Raw genomic sequence first — 20,177 nt, forward strand, 5'->3', positions numbered from 1 at the left:
TGCCTCTTCTTTTGTCCCGCCCGCTATCCCGTGGGGGGTCGGGGGTGGGGGTCCCCCCTCCCTCCGCCCTCCGCGCCGCTCCCCCCACCGGCCCCCGGACCGGCCGCCCGCGCCGCCCGCTGCCCCCGCCCGGGGCTTCCTTCCCTCTGCCCCGCTGCAGCAGCACCGCCAGGCGGCGGCAGCGGCGCAGCATCCCAGCCGTTTCCGTTCCGCCAGCAGCCGAGCCCCAGCCCTGGGCCCACACCGGGCCGGGCGGCGGGATCCCTAAGTGCTGCTGGGTCTCCTCTCCACCACCACCACCACCACCACCACCACCCACCCACCTCCCCCCCCCGCCCGCGGACGCCCGTCCCCCGCACTCCGGGACATCCCCTACACCCGGCGCGGGACAGCCCACGGCGGCAAACCGGCCCCAGGGCCCCGGGACCCCCAGCCCACCGTGGACTTCCTCTCCGCCGCACACTCGGGCCTCAGGCCCGGGCCTCAGGCTGGGCGGGCTCCTCGCCGGGACTCCCGAGAGACACACACCGGCGCACCGCACAGGGCACGTCGCCGGCCACCCGGGCAGAGAGGACACACAACAGCACACGGAGCACACGCACCCAAACCCAAAGGACCCACCGGCCCCCCGACCCATGGCTACCCACCCCAAACCCCGGCCCACCGAGCAACAGGATAGCCGGCTCCGGCCCGCCACCCCCGCGAGGGGGCTGCTGGCACATGCAGGCCCTGACGGGAATCCGGGCAGAACAGTCCTCCCCAGACGGGGGTGGGGTGCCTGGGTGGGGGGGACACTGCACGTCTTCAGGCCCTCGGGGCGAAGGAGCAGCCGCAGGGCCCTGCCTCCTTGTCCTGGCCCTGCCCCAAAGGCCCTCCCCACCGTGCCCTGGCGTGGGGCGGCGGAGGGCTCTCTCGCGCGCACTCTCGGGCTCTGGCCCTCCGTCCCCACGCGTGGAAGTCTGACCCTGCGCGCGTGCCCGTGGGTCTGCTCCTTGGGGTGTGGGACGGTGGTGCGTCCGTGGTTTGGGTGGGGGAGGGGTGTGCGCGCGAGACCCGTCAGGTTCCGCCTGCCCCCGCCCCCTCCCAACCCCCCTCCCCCCCCCCCCCCCCCCGCCCCGCGACCCCGTACGGACAGGCGGGCTAGCGAAGTGGCAGGGCGGCCGGAGGGAGCCGACTGGGCAGGGAGGGCCGCGTAGCAGCAGCTCGGCCTCTTGAGGCGTCCCGGGAGGGCCGCCGCCGTCTACGGCCATACCACCCTGAACGCGCCCGATCTCGTCTGATCTCGGAAGCTAAGCAGGGTCGGGCCCGGTTAGTACTTGGATGGGAGACCGCCTGGGAATACCGGGTGCCGTAGGCTTTTTGCTTTGCCTCTTTTTCTGTCCCGGCCCCCTGGGCTGGGAAGGGGGGGGCTCCTCCGCCCACCTCGGCTGGGAAGGGGTGGGGGCCCTCCACCCTCCTCGCCCGCCCCCGGCTGCCGCCCCCGGCCGGCCCGGACCCTGCCCCTGCCCCGTGGCCCCTGGAGAGAGGGTCAGATTTGAGATGTGGAGGCTCAGTGCCCGAGGCTGTCGCCCCTCAGACACCTGCCGCAGGTCCGGGCCTCCGGAACGAACTTGTGACCCACCGGCTCTGAATTCAGGACAAATTCTAAAGTTGTCCAACTAGATGACCACGTTAACCTAGGAAAGGAAAAATTGGATCATATCCATATGTGCAGAAGAATGGAATCGAAACAGTTGGCTATTCGTTCACGGTAAAATAATTTCAGAATCCAGATGAGAAGACATCTAGAAACACTTTTCCAAAGTCTAAATCTTTAGAAAGTATTCTTAGGGATTAAGAAGTTAAAACATTCTTTCGAAAGTCACGAGCAAGACCAGGGTGTTGATATGAAATTCTTCTGTTCAATACTGCAAGAGACGCTCTGAAAATATACTAAAACAAGGGAAAACACTAATAATATATGGGAAAGGAAAATCACCTTTTTCATTTTCCTCACCTCCTACGGTTCTCAAAACAGAATGTTTGCCCGTATGCGTGGGAGACCTGTAGAAATCCTAAGTGAGTCCGGCAAGATAGCTCTATAGGAAATCAACATTCAATCGATAGATCCAATATTTCTTATTGCCCAGCAAATACACAATAATGAATGCAATTTTTAAAAAGGATAACATTCAACGTCCCAGAAAAATCTCCCTAGCGCCTGCGGGACAAAGGTGCCACCTTAGAGGGAAAACTTAGGAAAAACATCAATGATGGCCCAAATCGATGGAGAGCCTATACTATATTCCTACATAGAGGGACACAGAGTCCCCAAACTAATCATTTCCCCCAAATTAATAAATAATCAAATTTAAACAGGGTTTATAAGTAGAAATTCACAATCTGTTTCTTTCTCTTTTTCTTTTAATTTGGGAAATGGATATGTTAAAGAATAATCACCATCATCATAATTGTCATTATGATGATTATTATATCAAATCGAATTAACTGTACCAAAACTCTACCACTCCCCTTATAAAAATGGGAGTTTAGTCATATGTCGGAAGCCGCCGTGTATCATTTTCTGAGGGCATGGAACCAAAAAAAAACCAAAAAAAAAAACCAAAGAAAAAAACAAAAAGACTTCTCCCAAACAAATCCCATCTCGACCGTCATCCTTTTCCTTGCTTTTCCTTTTAAAGGTTTTGCTCTGTGTTCTAGGACTATGTCGTTGAGGTAGTTTGTTCATTTCACAGTTTATATGATACATGTGGAATCATTCTGGGTACCTTGTGTTCCAGGGGAAACCTTCTGTTTGGAGAATACCCCTTGCTTACACAGGAAGCTGCAGTTCATCAGCACTTCTGTAGAACGGCACTGCACGAATGAATCGAAATATCTTTAACCGACCTTTGACTAGGTCCATGTACACGGGGCTCCCGTGAGTATTGCTCTAGATGTTTCCTGGTCACATGTGCCCTATCTTCTCCCTGGTACGGGCCACTCAGAGAATATGCTTGCTCCTAAATCATGCCAGTGTTTGTTCATATCCATTTATGCTACATTGTTTTCCAAATGGTTCTATAATTTCACCTCCCATATCAGCAGTGTGCGTGTAAGTGATTTCCCTCCAGCCAACACAGTGATCCAGTATTTTTAAGTTTCCTCAATCTGGTGAGTTTGAAACTACATCTTGCTTCATTTTTCATTTTGTATTTCCTTGATTAATAATGAGGATACAGTGTCAAATGCTTATTAAGCAAATTAAACGTAGATATTGTGTAACAGTAATATTTTCCCAATTATGTGCGCTACAGATACCTTGTCCTGTTTGCAACTTGTTTTTTTTTTTTTTTTTTTTTTTTTTTTACCCTGTTTATGATATCTTTTGAGACTTTTTATTATGGAAAATTTGAAATATAAACAAAAACAGAAAGAGTAGTAGAATACGTACTCACCACCCTGACTCAAGAAATGACCAAGCCTTGGCCAGAGCTTGTTTCTTTTATACCCCTCCTACCTTAAGTTCATGATCCCCTTAATCATATCCCTCCGTCGATAAAAAGTCACTATGTTTCTATCAAAGGTAGAGGCTTCCTTTCCTTTTTAAATGTCATCACAGCCACATCATTCCATCTAAAAACTTAGCCGTATTAGAGATCACAGCAAGTACTTACTCAATGTTTGCGTTTCCCTGAGACACATACACTCATTTCAGTTTCTTTGAATCCAGTCCAAATACAGTACATACCTTGTGACTGGTTGAGATGTCTTTTGAAAGAGTGTCCATACATCCCAGCTAGTTGGGGGCAGCCCCGGTTGTCACCATTTCACTTTGGTTCCTACCGCTGTCCACAGTGACCCGAGTTATTTCGGCATTGTTATGGGCTTAATCGTGGATTTAAACCTCTTTGACGTGTTTCACTATCTTGCCATTATTATACTTCCTGGTGATCAAACTGTCCTGTGTTTGGCAAACGAGAGTCCACTCATTCTGGTTCCTGTGTCTCTTGACATGACCCTCGTCCTGTTGGATATCAGAGCATCCACGCCGCCCAGTAGAAGAGGCGTCCATTTCCCGCCCCAGACTTGAAGTCAGCCTATGTCTCCAGTAAGTCTTAGGACCGTTTAATAACAACGGTTGGTGGGGACCACGATCTAGATGCTGGTGAGATGCACTACTGTTGAGTTTGTACCTATGTGTCAGCACTTTCCATGGAAGAAGTAAAAAAAGATTAAAGAAAAACGCATTGACTTGACACTGATAATCCAAATTCAAACTGAGAACGGAGAGTTTTTTTTACTCTACTTTACCGATTTCACTTCATTCTCTCACCCCCAAATTGCAAGTTCTCAAAGACACCAACAGCATGTCTTTTTTTGCATGATCCCACAGAATAATCGTAGCCATTCACCATATAACCGTGGACTGCTTCCTACTGCATGAAGGAGGAAAGGCGAGGAAGGAGCTTTCTACTTTTCTGGCTCCACGGTGAAAATGTAAGAGCTGCTGTGGGCCGAAGCCAGTCTGCTCATGTCCAGGGAGCTCCGGGCCATGTCCCACTGCTTTGGAATATTTCCCTGGGCCTTGATGTGAGCTCCTGCAGTTTGTAGAATGTGCTAAGTCACACATTGTCCTCCGTTTGTGTCCTGGGTGGTTTGAATAGATGTGATAGGGAGTGTTTGATTTTTGTTGTCATGGGTCTATGTGTTAGTGGCAAAGTGCGGAGTGTTTGATGTGTAGGTAGCAGGTAGCGAGCAAGGCCCTGAAGGCTACGGGGCTGCAGGAGGGCGCGGGGGGCGTGGTGGTGGGGAGGCGCCGGGCCCGGAGGGCCGCATAGCAGCAGCTCGGCCTCTTGAGGCGTCCGGGGAGGGCCGCCGCCGTCTACGGCCATACCACCCTGAACGCGCCCGATCTCGTCTGATCTCGGAAGCTAAGCAGGGTCGGGCCTGGTTAGTACTTGGATGGGAGACCGCCTGGGAATACCGGGTGCTGTAGGCTTTTTGCCTCTTCTTTTGTCCCGCCCGCTATCCCGTGGGGGGTCGGGGGTGGGGGTCCCCCCTCCCTCCGCCCTCCGCGCCGCTCCCCCCACCGGCCCCCGGACCGGCCGCCCGCGCCGCCCGCTGCCCCCGCCCGGGGCTTCCTTCCCTCTGCCCCGCTGCAGCAGCACCGCCAGGCGGCGGCAGCGGCGCAGCATCCCAGCCGTTTCCGTTCCGCCAGCAGCCGAGCCCCAGCCCTGGGCCCACACCGGGCCGGGCGGCGGGATCCCTAAGTGCTGCTGGGTCTCCTCTCCACCACCACCACCACCACCACCACCACCCACCCACCTCCCCCCCCCCGCCCGCGGACGCCCGTCCCCCGCACTCCGGGACATCCCCTACACCCGGCGCGGGACAGCCCACGGCGGCAAACCGGCCCCAGGGCCCCGGGACCCCCAGCCCACCGTGGACTTCCTCTCCGCCGCACACTCGGGCCTCAGGCCCGGGCCTCAGGCTGGGCGGGCTCCTCGCCGGGACTCCCGAGAGACACACACCGGCGCACCGCACAGGGCACGTCGCCGGCCACCCGGGCAGAGAGGACACACAACAGCACACGGAGCACACGCACCCAAACCCAAAGGACCCACCGGCCCCCCGACCCATGGCTACCCACCCCAAACCCCGGCCCACCGAGCAACAGGATAGCCGGCTCCGGCCCGCCACCCCCGCGAGGGGGCTGCTGGCACATGCAGGCCCTGACGGGAATCCGGGCAGAACAGTCCTCCCCAGACGGGGGTGGGGTGCCTGGGTGGGGGGGACACTGCACGTCTTCAGGCCCTCGGGGCGAAGGAGCAGCCGCAGGGCCCTGCCTCCTTGTCCTGGCCCTGCCCCAAAGGCCCTCCCCACCGTGCCCTGGCGTGGGGCGGCGGAGGGCTCTCTCGCGCGCACTCTCGGGCTCTGGCCCTCCGTCCCCACGCGTGGAAGTCTGACCCTGCGCGCGTGCCCGTGGGTCTGCTCCTTGGGGTGTGGGACGGTGGTGCGTCCGTGGTTTGGGTGGGGGAGGGGTGTGCGCGCGAGACCCGTCAGGTTCCGCCTGCCCCCGCCCCCTCCCAACCCCCCTCCCCCCCCCCCCCCCCCCCGCCCCGCGACCCCGTACGGACAGGCGGGCTAGCGAAGTGGCAGGGCGGCCGGAGGGAGCCGACTGGGCAGGGAGGGCCGCGTAGCAGCAGCTCGGCCTCTTGAGGCGTCCCGGGAGGGCCGCCGCCGTCTACGGCCATACCACCCTGAACGCGCCCGATCTCGTCTGATCTCGGAAGCTAAGCAGGGTCGGGCCCGGTTAGTACTTGGATGGGAGACCGCCTGGGAATACCGGGTGCCGTAGGCTTTTTGCTTTGCCTCTTTTTCTGTCCCGGCCCCCTGGGCTGGGAAGGGGGGGGCTCCTCCGCCCACCTCGGCTGGGAAGGGGTGGGGGCCCTCCACCCTCCTCGCCCGCCCCCGGCTGCCGCCCCCAGCCGGCCCGGACCCTGCCCCTGCCCCGTGGCCCCTGGAGAGAGGGTCAGATTTGAGATGTGGAGGCTCAGTGCCCGAGGCTGTCGCCCCTCAGACACCTGCCGCAGGTCCGGGCCTCCGGAACGAACTTGTGACCCACCGGCTCTGAATTCAGGACAAATTCTAAAGTTGTCCAACTAGATGACCACGTTAACCTAGGAAAGGAAAAATTGGATCATATCCATATGTGCAGAAGAATGGAATCGAAACAGTTGGCTATTCGTTCACGGTAAAATAATTTCAGAATCCAGATGAGAAGACATCTAGAAACACTTTTCCAAAGTCTAAATCTTTAGAAAGTATTCTTAGGGATTAAGAAGTTAAAACATTCTTTCGAAAGTCACGAGCAAGACCAGGGTGTTGATATGAAATTCTTCTGTTCAATACTGCAAGAGACGCTCTGAAAATATACTAAAACAAGGGAAAACACTAATAATATATGGGAAAGGAAAATCACCTTTTTCATTTTCCTCACCTCCTACGGTTCTCAAAACAGAATGTTTGCCCGTATGCGTGGGAGACCTGTAGAAATCCTAAGTGAGTCCGGCAAGATAGCTCTATAGGAAATCAACATTCAATCGATAGATCCAATATTTCTTATTGCCCAGCAAATACACAATAATGAATGCAATTTTTAAAAAGGATAACATTCAACGTCCCAGAAAAATCTCCATAGCGCCTGCGGGACAAAGGTGCCACCTTAGAGGGAAAACTTAGGAAAAACATCAATGATGGCCCAAATCGATGGAGAGCCTATACTATATTCCTAGATAGAGGGACACAGAGTCCCCAAACTAATCATTTCCCCCAAATTAATAAATAATCAAATTTAAACAGGGTTTATAAGTAGAAATTCACAATCTGTTTCTTTCTCTTTTTCTTTTAATTTGGGAAATGGATATGTTAAAGAATAATCACCATCATCATAATTGTCATTATGATGATTATTATATCAAATCGAATTAACTGTACCAAAACTCTACCACTCCCCTTATAAAAATGGGAGTTTAGTCATATGTCGGAAGCCGCCGTGTATCATTTTCTGAGGGCATGGAACCAAAAAAAAACCAAAAAAAAAAACCAAAGAAAAAAACAAAAAGACTTCTCCCAAACAAATCCCATCTCGACCGTCATCCTTTTCCTTGCTTTTCCTTTTAAAGGTTTTGCTCTGTGTTCTAGGACTATGTCGTTGAGGTAGTTTGTTCATTTCACAGTTTATATGATACATGTGGAATCATTCTGGGTACCTTGTGTTCCAGGGGAAACCTTCTGTTTGGAGAATACCCCTTGCTTACACAGGAAGCTGCAGTTCATCAGCACTTCTGTAGAACGGCACTGCACGAATGAATCGAAATATCTTTAACCGACCTTTGACTAGGTCCATGTACACGGGGCTCCCGTGAGTATTGCTCTAGATGTTTCCTGGTCACATGTGCCCTATCTTCTCCCTGGTACGGGCCACTCAGAGAATATGCTTGCTCCTAAATCATGCCAGTGTTTGTTCATATCCATTTATGCTACATTGTTTTCCAAATGGTTCTATAATTTCACCTCCCATATCAGCAGTGTGCGTGTAAGTGATTTCCCTCCAGCCAACACAGTGATCCCAGTATTTTTAAGTTTCCTCAATCTGGTGAGTTTGAAACTACATCTTGCTTCATTTTTCATTTTGTATTTCCTTGATTAATAATGAGGATACAGTGTCAAATGCTTATTAAGCAAATTAAACGTAGATATTGTGTAACAGTAATATTTTCCCAATTATGTGCGCTACAGATACCTTGTCCTGTTTGCAACTTGTTTTTTTTTTTTTTTTTTTTTTTTTTTTACCCTGTTTATGATATCTTTTGAGACTTTTTATTATGGAAAATTTGAAATATAAACAAAAACAGAAAGAGTAGTAGAATACGTACTCACCACCCTGACTCAAGAAATGACCAAGCCTTGGCCAGAGCTTGTTTCTTTTACCCCTCCTACCTTAAGTTCATGATCCCCTTAATCATATCCCTCCGTCGATAAAAAGTCACTATGTTTCTATCAAAGGTAGAGGCTTCCTTTCCTTTTTAAATGTCATCACAGCCACATCATTCCATCTAAAAACTTAGCCGTATTAGAGATCACAGCAAGTACTTACTCAATGTTTGCGTTTCCCTGAGACACATACACTCATTTCAGTTTCTTTGAATCCAGTCCAAATACAGTACATACCTTGTGACTGGTTGAGATGTCTTTTGAAAGAGTGTCCATACATCCCAGCTAGTTGGGGGCAGCCCCGGTTGTCACCATTTCACTTTGGTTCCTACCGCTGTCCACAGTGACCCGAGTGATTTCGGCATTGTTATGGGCTTAATCGTGGATTTAAACCTCTTTGACGTGTTTCACTATCTTGCCATTATTATACTTCCTGGTGATCAAACTGTCCTGTGTTTGGCAAACGAGAGTCCACTCATTCTGGTTCCTGTGTCTCTTGACATGACCCTCGTCCTGTTGGATATCAGAGCATCCACGCCGCCCAGTAGAAGAGGCGTCCATTTCCCGCCCCAGACTTGAAGTCAGCCTATGTCTCCAGTAAGTCTTAGGACCGTTTAATAACAACGGTTGGTGGGGACCACGATCTAGATGCTGGTGAGATGCACTACTGTTGAGTTTGTACCTATGTGTCAGCACTTTCCATGGAAGAAGTAAAAAAAGATTAAAGAAAAACGCATTGACTTGACACTGATAATCCAAATTCAAACTGAGAACGGAGAGTTTTTTTTACTCTACTTTACCGATTTCACTTCATTCTCTCACCCCCAAATTGCAAGTTCTCAAAGACACCAACAGCATGTCTTTTTTTGCATGATCCCACAGAATAATCGTAGCCATTCACCATATAACCGTGGACTGCTTCCTACTGCATGAAGGAGGAAAGGCGAGGAAGGAGCTTTCTACTTTTCTGGCTCCACGGTGAAAATGTAAGAGCTGCTGTGGGCCGAAGCCAGTCTGCTCATGTCCAGGGAGCTCCGGGCCATGTCCCACTGCTTTGGAATATTTCCCTGGGCCTTGATGTGAGCTCCTGCAGTTTGTAGAATGTGCTAAGTCACACATTGTCCTCCGTTTGTGTCCTGGGTGGTTTGAATAGATGTGATAGGGAGTGTTTGATTTTTGTTGTCATGGGTCTATGTGTTAGTGGCAAAGTGCGGAGTGTTTGATGTGTAGGTAGCAGGTAGCGAGCAAGGCCCTGAAGGCTACGGGGCTGCAGGAGGGCGCGGGGGGCGTGGTGGTGGGGAGGCGCCGGGCCCGGAGGGCCGCATAGCAGCAGCTCGGCCTCTTGAGGCGTCCGGGGAGGGCCGCCGCCGTCTACGGCCATACCACCCTGAACGCGCCCGATCTTGTCTGATCTCGGAAGCTAAGCAGGGTCGGGCCTGGTTAGTACTTGGATGGGAGACCGCCTGGGAATACCGGGTGCTGTAGGCTTTTTGCCTCTTCTTTTGTCCCGCCCGCTATCCCGTGGGGGGTCGGGGGTGGGGGTCCCCCCTCCCTCCGCCCTCCGCGCCGCTCCCCCCACCGGCCCCCGGACCGGCCGCCCGCGCCGCCCGCTGCCCCCGCCCGGGGCTTCCTTCCCTCTGCCCCGCTGCAGCAGCACCGCCAGGCGGCGGCAGCGGCGCAGCATCCCAGCCGTTTCCGTTCCGCCAGCAGCCGAGCCCCAGCCCTGGGCCCACACCGGGCCGGGCGGCGGGATCCCTAAGTGCTGCTGGGTCTCCTCTCCACCACCACCACCACCACCACCACCACCCACCCACCTCCCCCCCCCCGCCCGCGGACGCCCGTCCCCCGCACTCCGGGACATCCCCTACACCCGGCGCGGGACAGCCCACGGCGGCAAACCGGCCCCAGGGCCCCGGGACCCCCAGCCCACCGTGGACTTCCTCTCCGCCGCACACTCGGGCCTCAGGCCCGGGCCTCAGGCTGGGCGGGCTCCTCGCCGGGACTCCCGAGAGACACACACCGGCGCACCGCACAGGGCACGTCGCCGGTCACCCGGGCAGAGAGGACACACAACAGCACACGGAGCACACGCACCCAAACCCAAAGGACCCACCGGCCCCCCGACCCATGGCTACCCACCCCAAACCCCGGCCCACCGAGCAACAGGATAGCCGGCTCCGGCCCGCCACCCCCGCGAGGGGGCTGCTGGCACATGCAGGCCCTGACGGGAATCCGGGCAGAACAGTCCTCCCCAGACGGGGGTGGGGTGCCTGGGTGGGGGGGACACTGCACGTCTTCAGGCCCTCGGGGCGAAGGAGCAGCCGCAGGGCCCTGCCTCCTTGTCCTGGCCCTGCCCCAAAGGCCCTCCCCACCGTGCCCTGGCGTGGGGCGGCGGAGGGCTCTCTCGCGCGCACTCTCGGGCTCTGGCCCTCCGTCCCCACGCGTGGAAGTCTGACCCTGCGCGCGTGCCCGTGGGTCTGCTCCTTGGGGTGTGGGACGGTGGTGCGTCCGTGGTTTGGGTGGGGGAGGGGTGTGCGCGCGAGACCCGTCAGGTTCCGCCTGCCCCCGCCCCCTCCCAACCCCCCTCCCCCCCCCCCCCCCCCCCGCCCCGCGACCCCGTACGGACAGGCGGGCTAGCGAAGTGGCAGGGCGGCCGGAGGGAGCCGACTGGGCAGGGAGGGCCGCGTAGCAGCAGCTCGGCCTCTTGAGGCGTCCCGGGAGGGCCGCCGCCGTCTACGGCCATACCACCCTGAACGCGCCCGATCTCGTCTGATCTCGGAAGCTAAGCAGGGTCGGGCCCGGTTAGTACTTGGATGGGAGACCGCCTGGGAATACCGGGTGCCGTAGGCTTTTTGCTTTGCCTCTTTTTCTGTCCCGGCCCCCTGGGCTGGGAAGGGGGGGGCTCCTCCGCCCACCTCGGCTGGGAAGGGGTGGGGGCCCTCCGCCCTCCTCGCCCGCCCCCGGCTGCCGCCCCCGGCCGGCCCGGACCCTGCCCCTGCCCCGTGGCCCCTGGAGAGAGGGTCAGATTTGAGATGTGGAGGCTCAGTGCCCGAGGCTGTCGCCCCTCAGACACCTGCCGCAGGTCCGGGCCTCCGGAACGAACTTGTGACCCACCGGCTCTGAATTCAGGACAAATTCTAAAGTTGTCCAACTAGATGACCACGTTAACCTAGGAAAGGAAAAATTGGATCATATCCATATGTGCAGAAGAATGGAATCGAAACAGTTGGCTATTCGTTCACGGTAAAATAATTTCAGAATCCAGATGAGAAGACATCTAGAAACACTTTTCCAAAGTCTAAATCTTTAGAAAGTATTCTTAGGGATTAAGAAGTTAAAACATTCTTTCGAAAGTCACGAGCAAGACCAGGGTGTTGATATGAAATTCTTCTGTTCAATACTGCAAGAGACGCTCTGAAAATATACTAAAACAAGGGAAAACACTAATAATATATGGGAAAGGAAAATCACCTTTTTCATTTTCCTCACCTCCTACGGTTCTCAAAACAGAATGTTTGCCCGTATGCGTGGGAGACCTGTAGAAATCCTAAGTGAGTCCGGCAAGATAGCTCTATACGAAATCAACATTCAATCGATAGATCCAATATTTCTTATTGCCCAGCAAATACACAATAATGAATGCAATTTTTAAAAAGGATAACATTCAACGTCCCAGAAAAATCTCCATAGCGCCTGCGGGACAAAGGTGCCACCTTAGAGGGAAAACTTAGGAAAAACATCAATGATGGCCCAAATCGATGGAGAGCCTATACTATATTCCTACATAGAGGGACACAGAGTCCCCAAACTAATCATTTCCCCCAAATTAATAAATAATCAAATTTAAACAGGGTTTATAAGTAGAAATTCACAATCTGTTTCTTTCTCTTTTTCTTTTAATTTGGGAAATGGATATGTTAAAGAATAATCACCATCATCATAATTGTCATTATGATGATTATTATATCAAATCGAATTAACTGTACCAAAACTCTACCACTCCCCTTATAAAAATGGGAGTTTAGTCATATGTCGGAAGCCGCCGTGTATCATTTTCTGAGGGCATGGAACCAAAAAAAAACCAAAAAAAAAAAACCAAAGAAAAAAACAAAAAGACTTCTCCCAAACAAATCCCATCTCGACCGTCATCCTTTTCCTTGCTTTTCCTTTTAAAGGTTTTGCTCTGTGTTCTAGGACTATGTCGTTGAGGTAGTTTGTTCATTTCACAGTTTATATGATACATGTGGAATCATTCTGGGTACCTTGTGTTCCAGGGGAAACCTTCTGTTTGGAGAATACCCCTTGCTTACACAGGAAGCTGCAGTTCATCAGCACTTCTGTAGAACGGCACTGCACGAATGAATCGAAATATCTTTAACCGACCTTTGACTAGGTCCATGTACACGGGGCTCCCGTGAGTATTGCTCTAGATGTTTCCTGGTCACATGTGCCCTATCTTCTCCCTGGTACGGGCCACTCAGAGAATATGCTTGCTCCTAAATCATGCCAGTGTTTGTTCATATCCATTTATGCTACATTGTTTTCCAAATGGTTCTATAATTTCACCTCCCATATCAGCAGTGTGCGTGTAAGTGATTTCCCTCCAGCCAACACAGTGATCCAGTATTTTTAAGTTTCCTCAATCTGGTGAGTTTGAAACTACATCTTGCTTCATTTTTCATTTTGTATTTCCTTGATTAATAATGAGGATACAGTGTCAAATGCTTATTAAGCAAATTAAACGTAGATATTGTGTAACAGTAATATTTTCCCAATTATGTGCGCTACAGATACCTTGTCCTGTTTGCAACTTGTTTTTTTTTTTTTTTTTTTTTTACCCTGTTTATGATATCTTTTGAGACTTTTTATTATGGAAAATTTGAAATATAAACAAAAACAGAAAGAGTAGTAGAATACGTACTCACCACCCTGACTCAAGAAATGACCAAGCCTTGGCCAGAGCTTGTTTCTTTTATACCCCTCCTACCTTAAGTTCATGATCCCCTTAATCATATCCCTCCGTCGATAAAAAGTCACTATGTTTCTATCAAAGGTAGAGGCTTCCATTCCTTTTTAAATGTCATCACAGCCACATCATTCTATCTAAAAACTTAGCCGTATTAGAGATCACAGCAAGTACTTACTCAATGTTTGCGTTTCCCTGAGACACATACACTCATTTCAGTTTCTTTGAATCCAGTCCAAATACAGTACATACCTTGTGACTGGTTGAGATGTCTTTTGAAAGAGTGTCCATACATCCCAGCTAGTTGGGGGCAGCCCCGGTTGTCACCATTTCACTTTGGTTCCTACCGCTGTCCACAGTGACCCGAGTGATTTCGGCATTGTTATGGGCTTAATCGTGGATTTAAACCTCTTTGACGTGTTTCACTATCTTGCCATTATTATACTTCCTGGTGATCAAACTGTCCTGTGTTTGGCAAACGAGAGTCCACTCATTCTGGTTCCTGTGTCTCTTGACATGACCCTCGTCCTGTTGGATATCAGAGCATCCACGCCGCCCAATAGAAGAGGCGTCCATTTCCCGCCCCAGACTTGAAGTCAGCCTATGTCTCCAGTAAGTCTTAGGACCGTTTAATAACAACGGTTGGTGGGGACCACGATCTAGATGCTGGTGAGATGCACTACTGTTGAGTTTGTACCTATGTGTCAGCACTTTCCATGGAAGAAGTAAAAAAAGATTAAAGAAAAACACATTGACTTGACACTGATAATCCAAATTCAAACTGAGAACGGAGAGTTTTTTTTACTCTACTCTACCGATTTCACTTCATTCTCTCACCCCCAAATTGCAAGTTCTCAAAGACACCAACAGCATGTCTTTTTTGCATGATCCCACAGAATAATCGTAGCCATTCACCATATAACCGTGGACTGCTTCCTACTGCATGAAGGAGGAAAGGCGAGGAAGGAGCTTTCTACTTTTCTGGCTCCACGGTGAAAATGTAAGAGCTGCTGTGGGCCGAAGCCAGTCTGCTCATGTCCAGGGAGCTCCGGGCCATGTCCCACTGCTTTGGAATATTTCCCTGGGCCTTGATGTGAGCTCCTGCAGTTTGTAGAATGTGCTAAGTCACACATTGTCCTCCGTTTGTGTCCTGGGTGGTTTGAATAGATGTGATAGGGAGTGTTTGATTTTTGTTGTCATGGGTCTATGTGTTAGTGGCAAAGTGCGGAGTGTTTGATGTGTAGGTAGCAGGTAGCGAGCAAGGCCCTGAAGGCTATGGGGCTGCAGGAGGGCGCGGGGGGCGTGGTGGTGGGGAGGCGCCGGGCCCGGAGGGCCGCATAGCAGCAGCTCGGCCTCTTGAGGCGTCCGGGGAGGGCCGCCGCTGTCTACGGCCATACCACCCTGAACGCGCCCGATCTCGTCTGATCTCGGAAGCTAAGCAGGGTCGGGCCTGGTTAGTACTTGGATGGGAGACCGCCTGGGAATACCGGGTGCTGTAGGCTTTTTGCCTCTTCTTTTGTCCCGCCCGCTATCCCGTGGGGGGTCGGGGGTGGGGGTCCCCCCTCCCTCCGCCCTCCGCGCCGCTCCCCCCACCGGCCCCCGGACCGGCCGCCCGCGCCGCCCGCTGCCCCCGCCCGGGGCTTCCTTCCCTCTGCCCCGCTGCAGCAGCACCGCCAGGCGGCGGCAGCGGCGCAGCATCCCAGCCGTTTCCGTTCCGCCAGCAGCCGAGCCCCAGCCCTGGGCCCACACCGGGCCGGGCGGCGGGATCCCTAAGTGCTGCTGGGTCTCCTCTCCACCACCACCACCACCACCACCACCACCACCACCACCACCCACCCACCTCCCCCCCCCAGCCCGCGGACGCCCGTCCCCCGCACTCCGGGACATCCCCTACACCCGGCGCGGGACAGCCCACGGCGACAAACCGGCCCCAGGGCCCCGGGACCCCCAGCCCACCGTGGACTTCCTCTCCGCCGCACACTCGGGCCTCAGGCCCGGGCCTCAGGCTGGGCGGGCTCCTCGCCGGGACTCCCGAGAGACACACACCGGTGCACCGCACAGGGCACGTCGCCGGCCACCCGGGCAGAGAGGACACACAACAGCACACGGAGCACACGCACCCAAACCCAAAGGACCCACCGGCCCCCCGACCCATGGCTACCCACCCCAAACCCCGGCCCACCGAGCAACAGGATAGCCGGCTCCGGCCCGCCACCCCCGCGAGGGGGCTGCTGGCACATGCAGGCCCTGACGGGAATCCGGGCAGAACAGTCCTCCCCAGACGGGGGTGGGGTGCCTGGGTGGGGGGGACACTGCACGTCTTCAGGCCCTCGGGGCGAAGGACAAGCCGCAGGGCCCTGCGTCCTTGTCCTGTGTTTCAATATTGTTAACGACACTTCGGTTTATTCTTCTATAAAAATTAGTTCTATATTTTTAACATTGTTGTTAGAATTACTTCTACAAAATCCACCATAGAACATTGTAAAGAAGTTATAAGGCTACTCAGAGAAAATCTTAGAAGAATTCAAGGGGCCCAAGATACCTGGAGTAAGTATAAACTGCAGATATTTTCAGAGTCTTTCCTTTTACTTTTCAACACACTTATAACAGACTTTGGAGACTACTATGATATATGTGACAATCAAGAGTAAACCTAAGTGAACAACTAATCTATTTTTCACATGAATTTATTAGAATCATATTTATCTTGTGCCTTACATCGCCTGTGTTTATGACAATCTCATGTGTTTATCCACTATAGATTATTGAAAAATATATGAATTCTAGTTTTACATGATCATATTTTTACATATTAATGAAGATACCTTCAATACTATAAAAGAAGGTCTCAACAATCAAAGTAGAATTGACCTTCCTAATAAAAATCAAACACGTCTTAATAGGCTTTAATTTTATGCAACTAATAAATTATAATCAGTGTGTGTGCAGTAAGTGTAAATAATTATTAGTGTTCTTGAAACTAAAAATACCAAGTTAATATGTACTTGCGAAACTTTGATATTTATCTAAATATACTTTTATATCTAATGGTCATGTTTCTGCTTAAACATTGGTGAAACTATGTTTTTCCATAATTCTGTCTCTTGGGTTTTATTTGAAAAGACAATGCTGAACGTGCTTGGGATAGCTTTGCCTGGTACAATAAGCACTGAACTAAAAGTCAGGCACAGCCCTCTCTTAATGGCTATGTGAAATCACAGGATCAGCTTATAAGCTTATACATATGTATACTTGTTATAAAGATCAAGCCAAAATTCGTGTGTGAAAGCACATTGAAGATTCTAAATGAAAGGCAAAATATAAGATGATATTTGCTTGTATTATTATCTACTCATTACAAAACAGAGCGATAGTGTTAAAGATGTTGCCTAGTACCTATTGTAGTTTGAACTTTCCTAGTGTCTATTGCAGGACAATCACAGCTCCTACCTGAAAAACTTCAAGGGATAAAAGTACAGGTGAGGATTATCTGTTACAGAAGGGTCAGGATACTCTTAATTTGTAGCTGACTTTCAGGTACATAGTACACCTAAATTCAAAATAAAATGAACAGCAAGAATCTCCACACACACACACACACACACATCCTACCACTTTTGTGAATTGTTGGTGACCCAATGGTTTATTCCACTTTATAAACACCTCACATTTTTATGCAACTGTACCTACAATTTACAAACACAGTCTCTTATGCCACTTTTACACATAGTATAGAATACCTAATAGTATATGCTTCCATATCACACCAAGGTTTATTAACAAGCATGTATTGAATACTTAAATACACACTGGGTTATAACAAGCCCTCCAAGTGAGCACTGATACAGAAGGTAGATCAATGAAGGACAACTCTAACGGGAGGATTGCTACTGGTGCAGTCAAGATGAAAGATCTTAGTGAGCTAGATATTGTAGTGGAATTGGTTGAGATCGATTGTAGAGATATTTAGAATTGATGATCAAATAGGCAGGGTAGGTGAGGTAAAAGGAAGAAGTCAAGGGTGACTTCCAGGGACATTAAAATTATCACCTATTTGTGTATTTGCCTCCCATAGTGGTATCAGAACATATTGATTCTCAGCCTTCCAATAAACCCTTAACCTGTGAGAGTGGCAGTGGCATTGTGCAGAACACATTAGCTCTTATTTTGAAAAGTGAATATGTAAGGCCACAAAAGGAAATTTCTAAATTAAAGCAACAAAAAGAACAGCTAACAAAGCAAATAAATGAACAGCTAAGGTAAGATCTACTTACATGGTATAGATATTATGCTTATGGCTATTATATATGTGTAGGGGCATAGTATGTATACCTACTTTTGCAGGTGGTGGCCATTCACACATTATGGAGAAAGTAATTTTTAGAGCTCAGGTAGTAAGTGTATTTTATAAAAATAAGAAGACGGTAGCACCATTCCCAATGTTTGCTATCCATCAGCTGACCTATTTTTAACTAAGCCAGGAACCAGGGAGTAAACAAAGACCTTTGATGGGGCAGCTGAAATATACCAGAAGTTCATATACCTAAGCTAGTGAGGCCTTACTCAGAGAAGAACCCCTTAAGTACATTATCGTAGCCTTTTGACTTTATAAACAGGGCTAACAAATTTAACTATTTGGCTCCATGAAAGATCTTTGTGCTAAGCATTCTGGTAATGGTACAGTAGAAGACAAATAGACGGTCAATAATTTTACAAATAACTGGTTCTTTGCAATGAGTGCTATTAAAATGAGCAAAAAACAAATCCCCAAAAGTCATTCTAAAAGGATGCTGCTGTGAAAGAGGGATCTAACATTACCTAGATGTTGGGGAGGAGGGGTGGTGATAAGGAAACTAATATACAGGCAGACCTTGTTTTACTGCACTTTGCTTTATTGCACTTTGCAGATATTGCCTTTTTTTTTTTTTTTTTTTTTTACTGCTTGAAGGTTTGTGGCAACCCTGCATGAAGCAAATGTATTTGTGCCATTTTTCCCGTAGCATGTGCTCACTTCATGTCTTTATCAGCATTTTTAGCCATGAGTATTTCTTATTTAATGTTTGTGCATTGTTTTTTCAAGATATCATGCTATTGCACACTCAATAGACTATAGTGTAAACATAAACTTACATATACACTAGGAAACCAGGAGTTTTGTGTGACTCAGTTTTTTGCTGTGGTCTGGCACCTAACCTGCAATATCCCTAAGGTATGCCTATATAAGAATAGATCTGAAAAATGAGTGGAAATTAGGTTAGATGAGAGAAGAAGAGGGGTAAATCTTCAAGGCTGAGGGAATAGCATATGCACAGGCTTCAAGTCAGGAAGAATGACCAGTGGTGGGGCTGAGAGACATCCACTGTGGCCAGGTGTAGAGAGTGAGGCAGAGTAAGGTATGAGATGAGGTGCCAGAGGTAACTGGATCCAGATCACACAGGCTCTTCTAGGTCATTCAGAGGATGTTTGGGTGTTTTCCTAAATGGAATGGGAGGATGACCTGCACTGGGTGGTTTTAAGCTGAGGGCCTGATGAGATCATATAGCATCTTTGGCTGCTAGAGCATGATAGGGGAACCTGAGTTCAGACTCTGTTTATGGTAGCCCAGGTAAAAGATAATTTTGGCACGGACCAGAATGTCACCAATATGGTAAACATAAGGAGATGACTTTGGAAGATAGGTATGAGATTTTATCAACAGACAGGTAACTGGTAAATAATGGGCAAAAAAATAGGAGAGCCAGCCTTCTAGGATTGCTTCCTAGGTTTCTCTCTGGAGGAACTAGATAAGTGCTCCTGGCATGTCCTGTAAAACCAAGACTGCAACTATCTAATCTTTTAGAAAGTATAGTGTAATGTTTCCTTTACAATAATAAAGGTACATCAAAGATTCCTATATCCAGGAGACTAATTTATTTAATTATTATGGCAGAGTGTCAATAGGTTAACTAATCCAGATGACATCACTGATTCATTTGAAAACCTAATGTCATACTTTGAGCTTTCTTTTCAAGACTCCATGATCATGGAAGTTTACTACAATTATTCAATTTATATAGATCTATTTCATTTTTTGAGCAGTAAAATTAGTCCAAACAGGAAGCATGAGGTTGAAAAAAATGTAAAAGTGATAAAATGGTAAATTTTATTATGTATATTTCATCATAGTATTATTAAATTTTTAATGTAAATGCAAATGCATTCTAAGAATTGAGAAGTCTTACAGTCTCCCTTTTTTTTCCTCCCCACATTTAAGCAATAATCATCAACTTTCCAACGAGGTCAAAACTTGGCAGCAACTAACCCTTAAAAGAGAGACTCACAAAGAAGTACTTTGTGAGAATTCGCGAAAGTCTCCTAAAGTGACTGGAACAGCTTCTGAAAAGAGACAGATTACACCTTCTCAGGGTAAGGAATGGAATTTACAAGATCCTGTTTCAAAGGAGTCACCAAAATCTTGGTTTTTTGATAGCTGATCGAAGTCTCTACCAGCACCTCATCCAATTCGCTATTTTGATAAGTCAAGTTTAGGCCTTTGTCCAGGTAGGTAATGTTTCTCCAAGCCCAGCTCTGAAGTTCAATCATTTTTACCCCAAGTAAAGTCCTTACTCTGTTGCTTAAACCCTCAGTTTTCTCCAAAGATAGACAAGCAACTCTTCAAGGACAGGAAGACACTACCCTAAAAACAGAATACCTTTTACTCAAAAGTCTCTTATCAGTTCAATGGGCTAGTATA

At 49.9% G+C, this 20,177-nt stretch overlaps 6 non-coding genes across 6 annotated transcripts; all 6 read left to right on the forward strand.

Annotated features, from left to right (window-relative positions):
* Nucleotides 1–1,238: 1,238 nt before the first annotated feature.
* LOC138375911 (5S ribosomal RNA) lies at nt 1,239–1,357 on the forward strand. Its single transcript, XR_011231605.1, has one exon. It is a non-coding gene; the product is annotated as a 5S ribosomal RNA (ribosomal RNA).
* A 3,505-nt stretch (nt 1,358–4,862) lies between these two features.
* LOC138375921 (5S ribosomal RNA) lies at nt 4,863–4,981 on the forward strand. The gene has a single exon (XR_011231615.1). It is a non-coding gene; the product is annotated as a 5S ribosomal RNA (ribosomal RNA).
* A 1,243-nt stretch (nt 4,982–6,224) lies between these two features.
* On the forward strand, nt 6,225–6,343 carry LOC138375912 (5S ribosomal RNA). Its single transcript, XR_011231606.1, has one exon. It is a non-coding gene; the product is annotated as a 5S ribosomal RNA (ribosomal RNA).
* Nucleotides 6,344–9,847: 3,504 nt separating this feature from the next.
* On the forward strand, nt 9,848–9,966 carry LOC138375924 (5S ribosomal RNA). The gene has a single exon (XR_011231618.1). It is a non-coding gene; the product is annotated as a 5S ribosomal RNA (ribosomal RNA).
* A 1,243-nt stretch (nt 9,967–11,209) lies between these two features.
* On the forward strand, nt 11,210–11,328 carry LOC138375913 (5S ribosomal RNA). Its single transcript, XR_011231607.1, has one exon. It is a non-coding gene; the product is annotated as a 5S ribosomal RNA (ribosomal RNA).
* Nucleotides 11,329–14,827: 3,499 nt separating this feature from the next.
* On the forward strand, nt 14,828–14,946 carry LOC138375922 (5S ribosomal RNA). Its single transcript, XR_011231616.1, has one exon. It is a non-coding gene; the product is annotated as a 5S ribosomal RNA (ribosomal RNA).
* The last annotated feature ends 5,231 nt before the right edge of the window (nt 14,947–20,177 follow it).

The sequence above is a fragment of the Eulemur rufifrons genome, chromosome 27 (assembly GCF_041146395.1).
Source record: "Eulemur rufifrons isolate Redbay chromosome 27, OSU_ERuf_1, whole genome shotgun sequence".
In the NCBI taxonomy this organism is placed as follows: domain Eukaryota; kingdom Metazoa; phylum Chordata; class Mammalia; order Primates; family Lemuridae; genus Eulemur; species Eulemur rufifrons.